The sequence below is a fragment of the Phocoena phocoena genome, chromosome 5, assembly GCF_963924675.1.
Source record: "Phocoena phocoena chromosome 5, mPhoPho1.1, whole genome shotgun sequence".
NCBI lineage: Eukaryota > Metazoa > Chordata > Mammalia > Artiodactyla > Phocoenidae > Phocoena > Phocoena phocoena.
The window spans coordinates 130,719,506-130,739,995 of record NC_089223.1 but is presented as its reverse complement, the minus strand read 5'-3'; the positions used below and the strand labels follow the sequence as shown (position 1 = coordinate 130,739,995).

Here is a 20,490-nt window from a genome sequence, read left to right as displayed (position 1 = left end):
CTGTATCCCTTCACTGTAATAAACCATAACCATGAGTATAACAACTTTTCTGAGTTCTAAGAATTGTTCTAGAAAATTATTGAGTCTGAGGGCAGTCTTGAGGACCTCTAGAATGAGCAGTCCAGCTCCTGGCCAAAAATCCTTGTGTGATTTTTCAGGCTCAACCATAGGCAAGTACAAAGGCTTTACATGGCAGGCCTCATAGCAGAAAACTGCTGTCTCTTTACTGGACTTGATGCATAATCAATGCATTGCACTCTCTGAAGGAGTTACAGTCAGGGGCTCAAGACCCTCTGGCTGGCATCCTCTTTTGTATATTTGCATTCCCAGCCCAGGCACTTGCGTTTGGAAGTTTCCTTATAGGGAAATCCTGAAGACACCTTTCCCTACTCTGACACAGTACCTAGTTCTTTTCTACTCCTAGCCCTCCCCCTTTTGCCTTCTGCTAGCCCTCCAGTTATTAAAATTCCAAGAGCCTTTATTTCAGGGCTCCTTCAGCATTGATATATGACCAGCACACCTGTGCTGATCCAACCCCTGATTGGCACTCCATTCCAAGGGTGAAATTGGAAAAGGAGGGAGTTGATGCTGGCTCTAGTTTTAGCCTTTTACTTATACTAGCATAGTAAATGATTAAGTCTTGATGATTACTTCCATTTTGGCACACTGCTTGAATTGGCTACTCTGACACCTGGCAGCTCCCTTCAGCTCTACTGAGCTCTTGACCTTAGTCAGTTCACAGAACTCTGAAGGCTATAGAGAGAGAACTGGGTTGGCTGAAATTAACCCAGTGGTTGGAGATTAGGACATCTTGGAGCTCACTGTGATTAAACACTATGAGGTGGCTGCTCTTTTCAGAAACTGGAGATAATACAGCCAATTCTAACTGTGTTAGTTCTTACTTTCTAAATGTTATCACCCTTATTCTTTTTTTCCCCCCATCTCATCTTCTAGGACTTCCAGTTCCATGTTAAGTGAAACATAGCAGAAACGTTTTAATAAGAATACTTCTAAAATTTCACCAATAAGTGTTGTCTATTACAGGTTTTTGATAAGATTCTCCACATTGGACTAGGATGTTTCTTTTACTGCCAGCTTCCTGAGGGATTTCTTTAGAGGGAAATGTTTGAATTTTATCTAATGACCTTTTAGCCTTTATTATTAGATCCTATCATTTATATTCTTTAATTACAAAGTAAATTTATTAACACATTTTCTAATTTTGAATCCTGCTTTCATTCTGGAGTAACAATGCATTTTTCCTTACACTGCTAGATTTTCTTTGCTAATAATTTAGTATTTCTTTTGTACGTTCATATTTAGTTTGTTCTGTAGTTTTATTTTTCTGTTATTTTTGCCATGATTTTGTGTCAGAATTAGACTACCCCCACAAAATTAATATGAAAGCTTTCCTATAGTTCCCATTCTCCAGCAGAATTTACATAACATTGAAAGTATCTGTTATTAATGGTTTGTTATCTCACCTGAAAATTCAAGACCTAACAACTATTTTAGGAATAAAAATTTAAATACGTAGTTACGTTTGATATTGTCTTTGTATATTCTTTTGACTCAATTCATTGACAATATTATTTTAGGATATGATCCTTTACCTCTAGTTATTTTTCAAAATTGTTGTCATAAAACTGAGCATAATGGTCCCATCATTTTTTTCAGGCTAAATAAATTGAATTATTTCATATTTGTCCATTTTGACAAAAATGGATAAAACAATTGGAAAAGAGAAAAGGAGACATTTTTAATCCAACACTTTCTCTCACCACTTTCATCTTTGTTAACTGTGAGTTTAGTACAATAATCAAATATCTAGCTATTTGTGGAAACTTTGGAAAAAAATCTTCTTCCATGTAAAATGCATGTTAGGCCTTATTTTATGACTATTACTTCAGTGGTACTACAACCTTTAAAAAATTGAAATTATATAAAAGTTACAATAAAAAAAAATCATCAGTAAATCTTAGATATAATACCCATGCTCAAAACATTTTAAATGTGGTGATTTTGGAAAGTTTCTGCATTCTCCCTTATCTACTATGTCATGAAGAACTACTGAACCATCTTTTGCTAAGTCTGCAATGCTTCTCTGTGGGTGGAGTAACAACATTCCAGCACTTTGTTACTCATTCTGTTCTTCTGGTAGTTAATACAGTTAGCAGGCGGTGATAATTAAAATGCAGAAGTAAGCAGATGAACCTCTCTACTGAGTCCAAGTCAAGAAGATAATGAAAGATTAAGAAGAAATTTCTTGTCACTACCTGAATTATCTCCACTTCAACTGAAGCCATTTTATCTTTTGTGTCTGGAGCTATACAGACAAAAAACCAACAAAATTTTAAGAATACATTAAAATTATTTCTTCTTCTTCTTAAATCTTCATATAAAAAATTTTCCTAAGGTAACCAATTCCAGTTTCTTTATTCTTCAAAGAAAAGGAAATATTGTATAAGCAAAAAAGACACACCTGGGATGCAGAAGACATAGTTTTTTGTTTTGTTGTTGTTGTTTTTATCCTGGTTCTTTATAAAAGCTCTGTGTCTTAGGGTAAGTCACATAATTTTTCTGAGTCTTACTTACCTCCTTTAAAAATTGAGAACATCAACACAACTCACAACGTTGTGCCTAACTCACAATGTTGTAGGAAGGATCTAGTTAGGTAACTTCAACCCATTCATTTAACAGATGCTGTTCTGAGTACCTACTGTACATTACTTTAGCTTCTGGGTGAACAGGACACATTCCCTGCTATCATGGAACATACTTTCAATTGGGAAGATATAGTAAATAAATGATAGCCTAGCTCCTACAGTTAGAAGCTTTATAAATCTGTAATACATATTTTTAAAAAAGGCTCAATTAAGGACTGAACTGAAATAACTTCTTCTTATGTTGTAGAATGTATCTCTGCCTTTGATTTTGTGACTGGTAGAATTTTCTCTTCCCTTATTCATAAAATATGATAAACATTTAAAACATAAACATATTTTGCCTCATCATGTCATACTACGTTTCACCAGTTGGCTATGTAGCATCAAATAAACTGCATATAGAATGTACAACTATTTTTAATGGGTTATCTAACTCAGAAAAATTAATATACTTACCTTCCAAAAGTACTGAAGGTTTTTTTATATAGTCAGATTTGAGGGTTAATTTAGGTCCAGAAGCAGAATTATCAGCTCTCATGAATGACATAGTAATGAGATGTATGCTGAGTAGTTTGGCAATGTGTAAATCTCACTTGTTTAGTCTTAAATCACTGAGTTGCCTGTACTTACACCCAATAATTAACAAGCCTATTTTTCCTGTAGAATATGTATGAATTATGGAAATAAAGACAAAAACTGAATAAAGAAAACAGCTGAAGAGAACCATTTCACTCACCCCAAAATCGTTAAACTACTTACATATCAATAAAGGAAACTGACAAAGTATAGAGGCTATAAGGAAGGATAGAGAATGAGTGAAACACAATTCCCCAGTATTCTTCTTAAGGTGGAGTCAGAAGTGAACAAAATACGTAGGCTAGATCAGGGGTCAGCAAACAACTTTGTGAAAAAAAAAAGGAGAATGAATATTTTTAGGCTTTGAGGGTCATCCAAGCTCTGTTGCAACTACTCAACTGTACTAGCCCTTGTAGGGAGGAAGTAGCCAAAAACTGTAAGTAAAAGAATGAGTGTGACTGTGCTCTAACACACCTTTATTTACAAAAAAAAAGCAGCAGACTCTTGGGTGATAGTTTGTTGAACTCTGATCTTGGTGATATATAACTTGAAATACTGAAAATAATTTTTATATTTTGAATGTTAGTTTTTATATTTTTCAACATTAGTTTTAACTTTGTTTAAATTAGGATCTACCAAAAATAAGTTTTTGGCAATAATAGATTCCAGAAGGCAGTAATAGTTAACATATCTTAAATTATCTTAAATTATCAAAATTTGCATTTACAGTTTTAAAATGTTAGGCAAGAGTCTATTTTTTTTATTTTCCAGTTTTACAGAGATATAATCGACATCTAACATTATATTATTTTAAGATTACAACATAATAATTTTTTACATGTACAGATTGTGAAATGATTACCACAAGTTAACATCTTTCACCTAACAGTTACAATTTTTTTATTGTGATGAGAACTTCTAAGATCTACTCTCTTAGCAACTTCCAAATATTCAACACAGTATTGTTAACACAGTCAGCCTGTTGTATATTACTTCCCCAAAACTTATTTATCTTACATCTGGAAGTTTGTAGCTTTTTACCCATTTCTTCCATCCCCCATCCCCCAACTCTGGCAACCATCAATCTGTTCTCTGTTTTTAAGAATTCAAGTTTATTTTAGACTCCACGTATAAAGGAGATCATACAGTGTTTGTCTTTCTCTGACTTATTTCACTTAGCTTAATGCCTTCGAGGTCTATCCAGGTTGTCAAAATGGCAGTATTTCCTTCTTTTCAATGGCTGAATAATGTTCTATTTTATATATATACCACATTTTTTATATTCATTCATCCATCCATAGACACTTAGGTTGTTTCTCTGTTTTGGCTATTGTTAATAATGCTGCAGTGAACATGAGGGTACAGATGTCTTTTTGAGATTGATGTTGTTTCCTTAAGATATATGACAATAGTCTTAAATTCACTGTATATTATTAGGTAATAATTTTACATGATATTTTTGAAAGGATTTTTACTTTGTCAATAATTTAACATATGGGGCTTCCCTGGTGGCACAGTGGTTAAGAATCCACCTGCCAATGCAGGGGACACAGGTTCAAGCCCTGGTCCAGGAAGATCCCGCATGCCGCGGAGCAACTAAGCCCGTACACCACAACTACTGAGCCTGCGCTCTAGAGCCTGCGAGCCACAACTACTGAACCTGCGTGCCACAACTACTGAAGCCCACGTGCCTAGAGCCCGTGCTCCACAACGAGAGAAGCTACTGCAATGAAAAGGCCACGCACTGCAACGAAGAGTAGCCCCCGCTCACTGCCAACTAGAGAAAGCCCGCACGCAGCAACGAAGACCCAACGCAGCCAAAAATAAATGAATAAAAATTTAAAAAATAATTTAACATATGAAACTTTCAGCTTTTTTTCTTCAAATACCTCAAAGCCTAAAACTTAAAGTCAGTTACATTTTTAAAATCATTTTTGGACCCCCATCACAGATTCAGATGTATGACCCTTCAACTTCAAGTCAGAGTATGTCAGTTGACAGAAGACTGACTATTCAAAAGGAGCACTGGCCTTCTGTTGTTTCTTGACATATATATATATATATATATATATATATATATATATATATGGATTAAACTAGCAAAAATATGGCAAAGAAGAATTTAAATGAAGTCAGGTTGACTTTTCTAAATACTCATTTGCAAGTTTAATTTAAAATTACAAAATTAAAAAAAGGAAAGATGTTTTAGAATAAGATATAAAAATTTTTAATAAGATCCCTCATACTTATTATAATCTTCCATTGTATTTAACTTCATATTTTATGTCATGAAGGGTGAACAGAAGGAATTAGCAGGTAAGGAATTGGAAAGAATATCTTCAAGGAAGAAGTCAGAATATAAACAAAGGTAGCATGTAGCTCAGTATGGAGGGAGCTGTGTGCAGTGTGTGTTAAGCTTCAATAGAGAGACATGGAGAGATGACAGATGAGATTTGCCATGGAAGGGCAAGAAACTTAGATTTTATCCAGAAGTCAAAATTTAAGGAAAGTGACACAATCTGATTTACATTATACAAAGATCCCCTAGGCAGGAAATGAAGTGTGAATTTTAATTGAACAAGTCTGGAGACAGGGAGAATAGCATAGAAAACAGATTTAGAGGAAAGATAATGCAGATCTGAACTAGGATAACAGAGGAAGGAATGACTAAGAGAATACAGAATCAATGAATAATTAGGACACATAACTCACAAACCATGCATGGACAGTGGGAAGCTGGGATAAAGAAGGACATCCTGGATTCTAAAACTAGACCAAAAGAAACAAGAGCAAATCATTGTCAGTAAATGTATTCTGAATAGAGTATTAGGGAATGCTATCTAAGTAATATGAGTATAATTACATAGAACAATTGAAAAAAGTATTTGATACCAACCACACCAGTTAAGTTGGGTTATATGGTTACATTTATCACCATTTCAGGATAATTTTAATAACTGCCCAATATCCCTTACAATTTGATATTCCTGATTTCATTTTAACTATTTAACTATAACTTACAGACTGCTTTAAATTTTGGTATCATAAATAAGGCTATGATAAATTTTCATATATGTAAAACTTTTAAATTGTTTTCATTATTTCTCTAGGAAAAAGGCACATTTGTAGCATTGTCACGACAGAAATATGAATGTGTTTAAAGCTATCACTTCATAATGGGATATTGCTTTCTAGTTTCTATTGGTAGTAACAATATATCACAGTGTCCATTTCTTTACACTATTTCTTAGAACTGAAAAAGAATACAAGAATTTCTTGTTGAAAAGCTAATATGTCTATCAGTTAAGGTATTATTTTGTATTTTATGATGAAAAATTTAAATATACTAATTCTAAACTTCTGAGAATTACTAGAGCATGTTCTTTCATATTTTTTAGGCATATTATTTTCTTGCTTGTAGGAATTCATTTTTTCAAATTTAATTTTTTATAAATTTTAAAGTTTATTTTAGAAAATCTGAAAAATACAGAAAATTATTAAGTAAAATATAAAAAATCATCAATAATTCTATTACCCAGAGATAAACTGTTAAACTGTGGATGTATTTTCTTTCTATGCCTATAGTGTGTATGTATATATGTAAAATAATTTTTAATAGAATTATGCTATGCTATACATAGTTTCAGGGCCTTATTTACCCACAATATGTTATATATTTTGCCATGTCATCAAATGTTCTTTTTTTGGGGGGGGGAGATTTAAACTTATTTCTGGTTATTACTTTAAATTCTCTGACAACAGCTTTACATAGTTTATTGAAGTATATTTGATTTATAGTTTTATATTAGTTTCAGGTGTACAACACATTTATTCAGTATTTTTATAGATTACACTCCATTTAAAATTATTACAAAATGATGGCTATATTTCCCTGTGCTGTCCAATATATCCTTGTTGCTTGTAGGAATTTTTAAGTTAATAATATTTAACATGTTTGCCATATATATCATTTGTCTTTTCTTTTTTGTTATGGTATGTTTTTAATATACAGTATTATTAATAACAATAACCTGGATATAATTTCTTGGAAGAAAGCAGATAGAAGGTACTGCTATAAACATTATCAGTTTGCTGACAGAATCTAGTTATAGACTTTGTCAGCATTCAGGGATTGAAGGACCCTTGAATAAAGTAAGCAGAAAAAGCTAATAAAATATTTAGACTTTGCATTTAGAAATAAAAAGCTCATGAACACATTGAAGGAATAAAGGAGTAAATGCCTGTCAGAATGAAACACATAAAATGTTGTAGATGAATGTGACATGTAAAGAGAAGCAAAGCAGGAATAGAGCCAACTCAAAGGAAAACATTTAAACAGGAAGAAGGCCATAGTAGAGAGGGCTTGTGGTGAACTCAAAAGAGGTTATAATTAATAGTTGCTAATGAAATAAGGAATCCATGTAAATTTTTGACAGAGAAATTATTTGAAAAAGATATTTTATATAAATTTAAGTCTTCAGACACTAGGGGCAAGTAAACAGATCAAATAATCACACGTGTCTGATATGCAGACAGTCATAATTTCCTTTTATATGCTCTAATACTGAACAATATCGATTTAGTTGTATATGTAGGATCATCTAAGACTTTCAAATATGCCTTTGAAAGCAAAATAGTCTTTTGTGAAATGCTCTCTTCACAAACGTTTTTTATTCATATTTTTAAGATATGTGGAAAAGAGATCTTAACAAACTAGTAAACTTACCTCTAGTTTTCACTCTTACAGACAGATGGGTGGGCAGGAACACACTGTTGATCTCAAATTGTTTGGAGTATAATTGTTTTACATTGTTGTGTTACTTTCTGCAGCACAACAAAGTGAATCAGTTATACGTATACTTATATCCCCATATCCCCTCCATCTTGTATCTCCCTCCCACCCTCCCTGTCCTACCCCTATAGGCCATTGCAAAGCACCAAGCTGATATCCCTGTGCTATGCGGCTGCTTTGCACTATCTATCTTACATTTGGTAGTGTATATATGTCAATGCCACTCTCTCACTTCGTCCCAGCTTACCCTTCTCCCTCCCCATGTCCACCAGTCCATTCTCTGTGTCTGCATCTTTATTCCTGTCCTGCCCCTACATTCTTCAGAACCATATTTTTTTTAGATTCCATATATATGTGTTAGCATACAGCATTATTTTTCTCTTTCTGAATTACTTCACTCTGTATAACAGATTCTAGGTTGATCCACCTCAATACAAATAACTCAATTTCATTTCTTTTTATGGCTGAGTAATATTCCATTGTATATGTGTGCCACGTCTTCTTTACCCATTCATCTGTCAATAGACACTTAGGTTGCTTCCATGTCCTGGTTATTGTAAATAGAGCTGCAATGAACATTGTGGTACATGGCTCTTTTTTTTTTTATGGTTTTCTTAGGGTATATGCCCAGTAGTGGGATTGCTGGGTCATATGGTAGTTCTATTTTTAGTTTTTTAAGGAACCTCCATACTGCTCTCCACAGTGGCTATATCATTTACATTCCCACCAACAGTGCAAGAGGGCTCCCTTTTCTCTACACCCTCTCCAGCATTTATTGTTTGTAGATTTTTTGATGATGACCATTCTGACCGGTGTGAGGTGATACCTCATTGTAGTTTTGATTTGCATTTCTCTAATGATTAATGATGTTGAGCATCCTTTCATGTGTTTGTTGGCAATCTGTATATCTTTGGAGAAATGTCTATTAAGGTCTTCTGCCCATTTTTGGATTGGGATGTTTGTTTTTTTGATATTGAGCTGCATGAGCTGCTTGTATATTTTGGAGATTAATCCTTTGTCAGTTGCTTCATTGGCAACTATTTTCTCCCATTCTGAGGGTTGTCTTTTTGTCGTGTTCCAGCGGGTGAGCAGACAAGCCTCTTGGGCTGGTAAGTGCTGGTTGGCACCAATCCTCTGTGCGGGAATCTCTCCGCTTTGCCCTCCGCACCCCTGTTGCTGTGCTCTCCTCCGTGGCTCCGAAGTTTCCCCCACCCCCACCCCGTTTCTTCCACTGAAGGGGCTTCCTAGTGTTTGGAAAAGTTTCCTCCTTCACGGCTCTCTCCCACTGGTGCAGGTCCCATCCCTATTCTTTTGTCTCAATTTTTTTTTTTTTCTTTTGCCCTACCCAGGTGTGTGGAGAGTTTCTTGCCTTTTGGGAAGTCTGAAGTCTTCTGCCAGCCTTCAGTAGGTGTTCTGTAGGAGCTGTTCCACATGTAGATGTATTTGTGGGGAGGAAGGTGATCTCCACCTCTTACTCCTCCACCATCTTGAAGGTCCTCCCGAATGAAGAGTTTTGAATTAACTTCTATCTACTGTATGTGTATTGCTTTCCATTCAAATTCTTTAATAGCTGTTCCTCAGAGAGTTTAATGGATATATCCAAAGTCACACAGGAAGCCAGACTTGGAAGCCAGGTCAGCTTAGCTCAGGCCCCTTCTCACGAGTCCTCAGGTCTCCCACCCGAATGAAGTCCTTTCTCAATGCTCTCCATAGATCAAAACAGGCCTCCATTCATTTCTCTTCTTCGTTCAGCAGTTTTTTCCCATAATGCTGACAGGAGGTGGAACTCAGGTGGTAATGTAAGCGATGGGGATTGGCATGATCAACTGGGCTTTATTCCAGTGATGCAAGAATAGTCCAACATCCACAAATCAATCATTCAAACTGAGCCACAGCATTGGTAGTTGTATTAAAAAGTGCCAAGGAAGATGAACTTGGGTCTTGTAGCACGAAACCTAGTGCAATTATCCCTCAGTATCCACAGGAGATTGGTTCTAGTACCCCCCCTGCAGATCCTAACAGATCATTTTAATGTCGACGAAGAATGCACAGAATACAATTATGCTTTCACAGTATGGTTAAAGAGCTAACAAGATGGATTGCCTGCTTTTGTAAAAGTGCACAAATAACTCTGACATAATAACATTCACAGAAAACTCACAGAATTTTAATGTTAATATTTTAAAATTCATTATTAATATCAAAAAATATGGAAAATAATATGATATTCTTTTTTAGTATCAGAAATTAAAGGTGTTTAATTTACAGAAAATATATAAAGTTAGAAGAAACATTTACCCATGGTGAAAAAAAAGGAGGAAGGACTTTTCAATTATTCTTTAATATATACCAACAACATACTTGATTAAATTTTCTCATTAATATTAAATTAATATATTGTTATACATATAACTTCTACATATGCATAAATTATAAAAATCTCTTTACTGATAACATTTTTGCTTGAAATTTTGAATATGCATCTATTACATGGGTGAAAAAATAGCATATATATACATGCAGTTGTAAAATGATGAATTAAGAACAATGTAATGAAAGCACACAAAATCTAGTGAACTAGACAAAGGTATTTGATGATCACAAACACTAAATTTTACTTGCAGCTTTTTAAAATTGAAATATAATTAACATATTCTATTTTTTTCTCGTGTATGTCAAAATGATTTGATATTTGTATATATTGTGAAATTATCACCACAATAAATTTAGTTAACATCCATCATCACATAGCAAATTTTTTTTTATGATGAGAACTTTTAAGATTTATTCACTTAGAAACTTTCAAATATTCAATGCAATATTGTTAACTATGGTCACCATGCTGTACCTTCAATCCCATGACTTATTTATTTTATAACGGGAAGTTTCTACCTTTTTACTACCTTCACCCATTTCCCTCACCTCCGACCCCCTACCTCTGAGAACCACCAGTATGTCCTCTGTATCTATGAGCTCAGCTGTTTTGCTGTTGCTGTTGTTAGATTCCACATACTGTAAGAGATCATGCAGTCTTTGTTTTTCTCTGACATTTCGCTTAGCATAATGCCCTCAAGATCCAAGTTCCAAGGTCAAGATCCATATTGTCACAAATAGCAAGATTTCATTCATTTTTGTGGATGAATAATATTCCACTGTGTGTGTGTCTCCCACATTTTCTTTATCCATTCATCTATCTATGGACACTTAGTTTGCTTCCATGTCTTGGCTATTGTAAATAATGCTGCCATGAACATAGGGGTGCATATATCTTTTTGAGTTTGTGTTTTTGTTTTCTTTGGATAAATATCTAGAAGTGGAATTGCTGGATCATATGGTAGCTCTATTTTGAATTTTTTGAGGAACGTGCATACTATTTTCCACAGTGGCTTCACCAACTTACATTTCCACCAAGAGTGCACAAGTGTTCCCTTTTTTCCACTTTCTCATCAATGCATGTTATTTCTTGACTTTTTGATAATAGCCACTCTAAATGGCTTGAGGTGATAGCTCACTGGGGTTTTGATCTGCATTTCCTTGACAATCAATGGTGTTGATCACTTTTTCATATACCTGTTGACCATCTATATGTTTTCTCTGGAAAAATGTCTATTCAGATCCTCTGGCCATTTTTTAATCAAATTGTTTGTCTGTTTGCTGTTGAGTTGTGTAAATTATTTATATATTTTTTGATATTAACCCCTTATCAGATATGTGATTTGCAAATATTTTCTCCCATTCCATAGGTTTCCTTTTCATTTTTTTAATGGTTTCCCTTGCTGTGTAAGAGCTTTTTAGTTTAATGTAGTCCCACTTGTTTATTTTTGCTATTACTACTTTTGCTTTTTGTGTCAAATTCAAAAAATAATTCCTAAGACCCATGTCAAGAGTTTGCTACCTATGTTTTCTTCTAGGAGTTTAATGGTTTTAGGTCTTATTCAAGTCCTTAATCCATTTCAAGTTAAACATTTGTAGCTTTTGATGACTCATAAAGTTTGCAAATCCAGCATTAAGATGGTTGACCACTTAAGCCACCGAACAGACCTGTAATTATTTTACTTTTATCTACTAGAAAATTTCAATGAAAGATTTCAAAATTTCTTGATTCAAATGAAGTCCACATTATACAGTCCATGTTACATACGGTAGTGTGTCTCATTTCTAATCTCTTCTTTCCTCTCCTCCACACTGCCACCCTATTTTCTTCTAAATATTTTCTCTGGCATTTTTTACAATATTTACTGTATACATATTTCCCATAACTATACCATTTGAGCCTTCTTAATGAAATAGGGCTTTATATTTCCTTTTTTATATTTAATATTGTATAAATATTCTATGTTTGGAATAATTAAAAACTCCGCTATAAATCTGTAATTGTGAAAATGTAAAAATTCTGAAATAAAATTGTATTAAGTGATTTTCTTCTAAAACCAATAACCTGTTATTCTGAGAAAGACAATCTTTCCCTCAGTGACAGATTTAAATTTGTTGCTCAAGGACAACACACCAAGAATGACGGTCATTTCATCACAGACAAATTATGGTTTGTCTCCCTTTAAACTAGATGCCCAAACCAATAAGGTTCTTTCCTGGGTAGTGTTGCCATACTGTCAAAGAGGTTATGACTTGGTAAAAAACTGAAGGGAAAAAAATTTATTTTTGACTTGTTACGTAGCTCAAGATCAGAAGACGTTCGGCAGCTTTCCAATACTGACATTAGAGTGAGCATTCCCTTGATTCAGCACATCATTTTCAAGAGTCTGTACACTTTTAAGACATTTTGGTTTGAAGAAAATAAGTAATATATTTTTTCCCCTATTGCATAATATTTATTTCAACAATAAAAAAGAGCTTCCTTCAAACATTAGAAACAATCTGTATTTCATTTTAGTGCTTGTGTTTTATACTTACATTTCGTTTTGAGTTATTATTTGTGTGATTTTTCCTTTTAGTGTGTTTGGTTGTTATCACTTTCTCATATGTCTCATATGTTAACGAGGCTGAAACTAGTTACTCAGTTATTTTCTGCTTTTCAGAACAGTAATTTGAATAATTAAATAAAATAATTTAAATAACTAAATAATCAAAGTGGTGGTAGACTATCATATATGTATCTATATCTGTATATGGAATACCTATCTATATCTGTATCTGCATACGGGTATCTACACACACATCTATATATGAGATCTTGCGCTCTCTCTTTATATACATTTATATAGATTATTTTACGTACATCACTGGCAAAGAAATTATTACTTTTATAGCATTCAAGTCACATTTGGGGCATTTTTTAAAAAATCGTTTGTTGACAGAGAGATTCAAATAGAAGAAATAGAAATAACTGAACGTAATATGATATGACTATATTGCCATTATGTTGATTGTTCCACAGCACATAATAATGCTTTATTTGTACCATGCTGTAATTGGCACTTATACATTCCTTTCTCTGAGAGGCCATTAGAAATGCAATTATGCCAAAACATGATGATATATTTCAGCACATGGAATTGAACCTCTGCCTTTGGCAATAGTCCCATGAGGTAAACACAGCTCTGTGAGCAAAATATTTATCAAAGAAAAAAGTAAAAGCTCATTTTACTATTGTACTGTATAGCATTTGCTTCGCAGCTTAGCCCAGTTTAAAAAAAAAAAAAAGGGAACAGGCTGATACTTCCCCCTAGAAAGTAATCAGTCAGTGACTGATAAGATCATATTAGCAACAGGGGCAGGCTTATGATATTAACCATCTTGTGATCTTATCTGCTCCAGATAATTATTTTGCAATGGAAAGCAAGCAGTAAGCAATACCATCAGCCATTACTCATGGTAGGCAGAGGTTGTGTATTCTGCACTCCTTATGATAAGCCATTCTCTTTGTGTTGTTTTAGTGTCAAAGACAATCCCTATTCCTGTCAAAGATAAGCCATGCATTTTGAAACTCTTCATAATACTGTTTCATTTATCTAAGCCACAACCAAAATGATTTACAAACATGAAAAACAGATATTGGAAAAAAGATTTAATGACTTTTAGTTTCTATAATCAGATGTTGATGAAAGTCAACATCATGTTTGTGAGAATATTCTAGAATTCTTATGTCTACCTTACAGTATCTTTACTATAATAATTCCTTAAACTTAAAATATGCCAAGAAACTTATACACTTACTTCATATATTTTAAGAAAAAGACAGAAGCTATTGATCACTTTTAATATGAAGATATCAAGAGGTGGAAAGGCTATAGATTGCAGGAGGGAAACATAGCTAAACTAGAACCCAGGTTTAAACACCACATGAAGAATAAATTCCACCTAACCAAACTGTATGTATAAACAGCTTGCATTGGAAATACACATCTTGGACATTGTCGTGTTATGTGGCAATAAGTAAGGAGGAAATTGGCGAACACAGCATTTGAGAAAAAGAGTCAAAGAATGTTAGACTGTATGAGAACTCTACAAAAGATTACTATGTTCTGTGAAAAGATTCTTAGCAGTGATATAAAAGATGATTTAATATGTTTTATGATAAATAGAGAATTTTTTTCCTCTTTCCCAAGAATAGAACCTGAAGTTTTGGCAGTAATGCTTTAAGATAGATGTAGAGAAACCCTTTCTGACTATGGGTTGGATCTTCCCGCTGCAGACACTCAAGAGGAGGTGTGCAATGCTTCAAAGAATCTTTCATTTCTCTCTGGTTGGTATGGGTTACATTATTTAAAACACAGAATTACAAGTATAAAGAAATGGATTTCAAAAATTCCTTTTGGCCTGCTGGAAAACAGGTTGTAAAAACACCTTGTATTGATAGGAAAGGGAAATAAAAGTAAATTTAGAGTTTAGGACTGGTCTTTTTATAGCTAATTTGTAATGAATTAATACACATGAAAAGAAAGTTGATATTGCAAAACAATGTAATTATTTTGGATTAAAGCAATACATAATTTTAAGAGTAGTTTATAGACAATTCTGTTATACTATGTATAATTCTTCCTCAAGATTCCCCTCTTTTCTTTCTTAAATAGAAACAGACTATTTGCATTAATTTTAATGGTTCAACTGCTTGATTTCTCCCTGCATGAGACTGCATGCTTCAGTACCTCATACCTGCTGATATAATAATTCATATACTCTCAAGAGGTGTCAAGAAGGGATTTAAAGTAGAAGCAAAAAAAATATGAACTAAAATTAATGATGATCCCCCACCACTTGCTGATGAATAGTAGAACAAGGTCATTCATTTCAACACAGAGACCTGCCTTTTCTCTTAATCTTTTCTGGTGCCTCTGGCTCTGCGGGTGTGATTACAAGCTCCTTTGACACTGCTGGGCAGCACTGAGTAGAATAATACTAAACCCATCCATTAAGAAGTAATAAGGCCATACTATGAAATGATAACTTATTGCATTGTAGTAAACAATGGTACCCAAATACATTGAATATGTTGAATTAATTCATTCAGTATTCAAAAATGTAGTTTATAGAAAAATTTATATTGATTGATTAGGAACATGGCTACAAATATCAGAAAAGACGTACCAACTCACTCAAAGAACTAAAATTTTAGCATACTTCTAAATTTTCAAGGATTTAACAAAATACATTGCTTTTGTTTCTCCTCAATGAACATTTCCCCACCAAAATTATCCACCTAACAATGAACACAAATGTGTGAAGTGACTTTTTTCATAATTTTAGAACAAGAGGTTTCCTTGAATGTCACAGAACAGCTCCGCCTGCATGTCTTAGATGCTTTTTATTATTTATGGAAATATGCCATAAAACTGCCAATAACATCTCCTGAATTTGTTGTTCTATTCCATTTCCCTAGGGGAAGCCCATAGGTATCCATCCTCACATTGCCATTATTGCTGCTTTTGTAAGTAATCTCAACGATAACAAAAAAATGACTGTAGAATATTCACTGTTTAACTTACATCCACTGGTCATTTTGTGATATTTAAAAAATAAAAGACATGCACTAGTTGATACAATATTCCCTGTACTTATTTCCAGAGTATTTGAATTTTTGAAGTGGCTAGTTGTCAAATTTGTGAGCATTAAAATCACTTTAAAAATCAAAAAGCAAGAAGTCATTATTTAAACTATAGAGAAATACTTCAACTGACCAAGGATTGGGCACTGTATCACTGTGACAAATGGATGAGAGTGTCACTCCTCCCCCCCAAGTGACATGTACATGTCAAGTAAGAATTCTAATGTCAGGATCAGAGAAAAGACCACTTCACTAGTGTCCCATTATGATGTGACACCCATACCAGGCTCAAACATGCCACAGACTATTATCAACCTATCAAATTGACTTTGAATTATTAAACAGATGTTGAGACTATGCAAATGAAAGGATAATCATATGTCTTTGATTTGCTGATAAAAACAGATAACATGAAATAGTATATTTTAAAAATCTATACCTTTCTTTTCATTTTAACTCTCTAGAAACCCTCATTTTGACAGTTTTCTCATTCTCAATTATTTGACAAGTTAAGTAGTCAGCAGATATTCCAAAATGTCACACTGGTGAAATCTTTGGGACTTTAAACAAAAATGTCTACTTGCCAGCTTTCTCATTAAGTGGACTCAATGTGGGATTAAGGATGTTATTTTTCATTTTTGAAATAAGCACAATTCAATTGGCTACATGATTGCAATTCACATTATTCTTTCCTTTATCACATGTAAATATATTCATTATACATTTTGGTGGAGTGAAAAAGAAAAAAGATAGAATGACATATCATTGTCAGTATGATAAAATGGATCTTCTTAGCCAATTAATATTTTCTTTTGTTTCACATCTCAGATATAATTTTGGTTGGCATCTATGTCTGAGCATATATACATCTCACTACCGAATCATGACAAGGATCGCTATTGAACTAACTCAGAAACTCATCATAAGTCCTTATCAAGTCAATTTCTATGTGGTCACTTTTTATAGTTGTAATTTGTTGAAATCTCATGGGCCTTGCACATTTCCAAAGCTGGTAGATGACAATTAAACTTAGTTTCAAGCTCAAGTGTAGGAATTAGTTTTAAATCACTAAATCAGCCCTGACATTCACCATGGAATCTACTGTATGAGTTCCATAGGTTCAACATACAATCTACTGGAGGGAGGTTGTAGTAGCTTCAGGCACCTTCATTGCCCTGTCCAGTGTCAGTACAGCCCTCTGATCATATCTGTTTGTGAAACAGAATTGTAACAATACTGCTGTACACACTAAGAGACTTGGCAATTGGTAATACCTCTGTAAGGATTTCTTTATTTCTATTTTATCTGCCCTTTCTCTCCATAAATGCATCATTCAAAATACCAAAACTTTTCTAAAATATTTCTTAATATTTATTTTGATAATTACTTTCCACATTAAAATTAACTGATACAAAGTATATTATTGTGATCAATTTCACTCCCTACTTCCCTACATTCATTCATTCAATCATTCAACAAAAAGTTTAAAAGTTATTTACTGCATAGAAGGTGAGGCATACTCATAGATAATTGGAAGGTATAGTGACCAAAAGAAAAATAAATATAGAAGTCATTTAATTTTTATTCTTTTTCATGAGTTATTCCCATTGCAAATAAACTATATATGGAAATACCTTCTTACATGTAACAGCCATTTGTATTTCATTTATTATAAAATACGTCTTGCCCATCTTTCTGTTGAGTTGTGGTCTTTGTTTTTTCATTTGGTACTACTGCTTTATTTAATCAGAATTTATTTATTTAATGCTATCTGTTGTACACATTGCAATTTTTTCCAGTTTGTGTTTTTGAAATTGATTTTCTTTCCAGTAATATTACTGCTATTCAGATAACTTTACTTTAGAGTAGCCATTGGTACCAATTTTTACGTGTAGGGTTTGTGGTTTTGTCTCTTGCTAAACACAACCATCCACACGCTGGTATTTTTTCTAATAATTTGGTGATTTCATTTTTATGTTTAAGTCTCTGATGCAACCAGAATTTTTGATGATGCAAAAATTTGACATTAAGATAATTCTATATATTCACCAGGTTTTTAACCGTTTTTTCTAGCAATGTTACTTTGCAATTTTCTCCCGAATGTTCTGAAATTCTACCTATATTTACTGCTATAATTCTGTTATGTATTTAGATAAATTTCTAACTATTCTTTTTTCCCCACTTTCCTGTCTGTCTACATATATGCATAGTAGAAAACAATTTTAATTATAGTAGCATTACAATGTAGCTTAATAATGTAGGAAAAAAAGTCTCCACCGTCTCCCAATTTTTCTTTTACTGAAATTTGTTAGAAATTCTTGTATATTACATGACAAAATCAACTTTATTGGTTTATAATTTACACACAATAAAATGCACATCTTTTACATGCAAAGTTTGATGAATTTTGGCTAATTGATACAGTCATGTAACCACCATAAAAATCAAGTTAGATTATCCCCATTGTTCCCTGGTGTCCCTTCCTAGTCACCTTACCAGGGCATTGAACAACCACTAATCTGTGTTGTCATTATAAATTTTATTTGACTCTTCCAAAGTGTCATAAAAATAACATTATACAGAGTACCTTCCAGCACCTGCGGGCTGGAGGGAACGCTGCTCACAGCTTTCTGTCAGCACGTCTTCGTGTGTCCTTACCCGCCTTATCCTGCACCCAGTCGCCCAGAGCAACCTTCCTCCGCGACCCCGCATCTGAGGCATGGCTGCAGGCTAGGGGCCGCCCTCGCAGTTCCTGTCTGGCCCTCGCCCCCAGCGCCCACCGCACGCGGCCTCATTGGGACGATGCTGGAGTCCACTAGCGGAACGGAAAAGCTTCAATGGCCTGAGCAAGAACTTGCTAAGAAATCTATTCTAAATGCAGAAGAGTCCTTGATCATTGACAGCAAAAGAAGCATGACACATTTACCTCCTGGAATACGAAAGGACATTTTCACAACTGGAACCAGTAGTTACAATGTCCTACTACAGAGCAAAGAGGAGAAAGAGCATCATTCACAAAAACAGTCTTCCTCCACCTACTCCAAAAGATGTAGAAAACCCAGCAATCTCGTAGCTCTTCACGTAGTAAAGATCTTGGCAAGATAAAAGCCCCAGTGCCTGTGATGAGCAGTGGTACTTGGTACTGCCTAGAAAGGCAGCCTGCTGTTTTTGTCACTAGTTCGGTGTCAAGTCCTGTAAAGTTTACACATGGTATCTCTGTCACAGGAAACAGCGCAGTACTGCCACCTACACCCCAACATGAAAGAAAGGTCAAGCGACGCCATTTCCCTACTTTTCCAAAGCCAAAGCCGCAGCCTCAGCTGTCTAGAAGTTTTGAAAAAGGAGATGAATTTTCTGGAAGGAAATTTTGTATACTGACTGCTATAAAGCCCACCAACTTGGAGAAAGAAAAAGTGAGACTCTTAAGTCTGACTTCACCTACAATCCTCAGTTTGAATATGCTAATCCTTCTCTGCTAAGTGTCTTAACCAAGCACAACAAAGCAACTGACCAGTTTCTTAAGCAGGTAAAATGCTATTTCAGTAGTGGTATTTCATTTTATGTAATGAAAACAATTATTTGCCATCTTATAGAAAGCCAAAAAGAGTTGTTTTAAAATATTCCAATTATTTATAGTTAACTCCCATCCAGAACATGTAAATATGTGACAAGAAATCTCCAAGTGAGTGTCACAGCTCATATGTAAACTACTTTGCTCTAATCAAAATCTACAAAGAATCTATTATATAGACGTTGTGTCAGGAAGCAACTATATTAGGAAAAAGCTTCAGATTCTGGTTCCAAGCTTTCATTTGGGAGTTACAAACTTATGGCCCATTCGTCAGCCCACAGACAAGTGTTTGTGTTTTCTTTTTGATTTTGAATGCCTTAGATGGAGCATGCAGTAACTCTGGTTCTCCCTGCTATATTACATTCTCAGCTTGCTTAGGCCCCTAAAAGCATTTTGGGGTCTAGGCTTGATACTTGCCAAGGAACTTTTTTTTTTTGTAGTACGCAGGCCTCTCACTCTTGTGGCCTCTCCCGTTGCGGAGCACAGGTTCCGGACGTGCAGGCTCAGCGGCCACGGCTCACGGGCCCAGCTGCTCGGCAGCATGTGGGATCTTCCCGGACCAGGGCACGAACCCGTATCCCCTGCATGGGCAGGCCGACTCTCAACCACTGCACCACCAGGGAAGCCCTCTTATTCCTACTTTTAACAAGAATATTAATATTGGGTAACATGTGACACTTATTTTATAATGTTACAATATTAGCCTACCAATCTATCTAATATTGTTAAGGAAAATGGCAGTTGACTTTTATTGTGTTAGTTCAATATCAAGGAGGCTTTATTTTTGATTAATCATATAGTTGTTTATAATCTTCAATTCTGTATTGTCAAGGGAGCTGTAACAGAGCAAAATAATAGTGGATCTGACAGGTTTATGTATCAC

At 34.4% G+C, this 20,490-nt stretch overlaps 1 pseudogene; it reads left to right on the top strand.

Moving 5' to 3' along the window:
- Positions 1-18,838: 18,838 nt before the first annotated feature.
- Positions 18,839-19,652, top strand: LOC136123261 (putative tyrosine carboxypeptidase MATCAP2 pseudogene; annotated as a pseudogene).
- Positions 19,653-20,490: the final 838 nt, after the last annotated feature.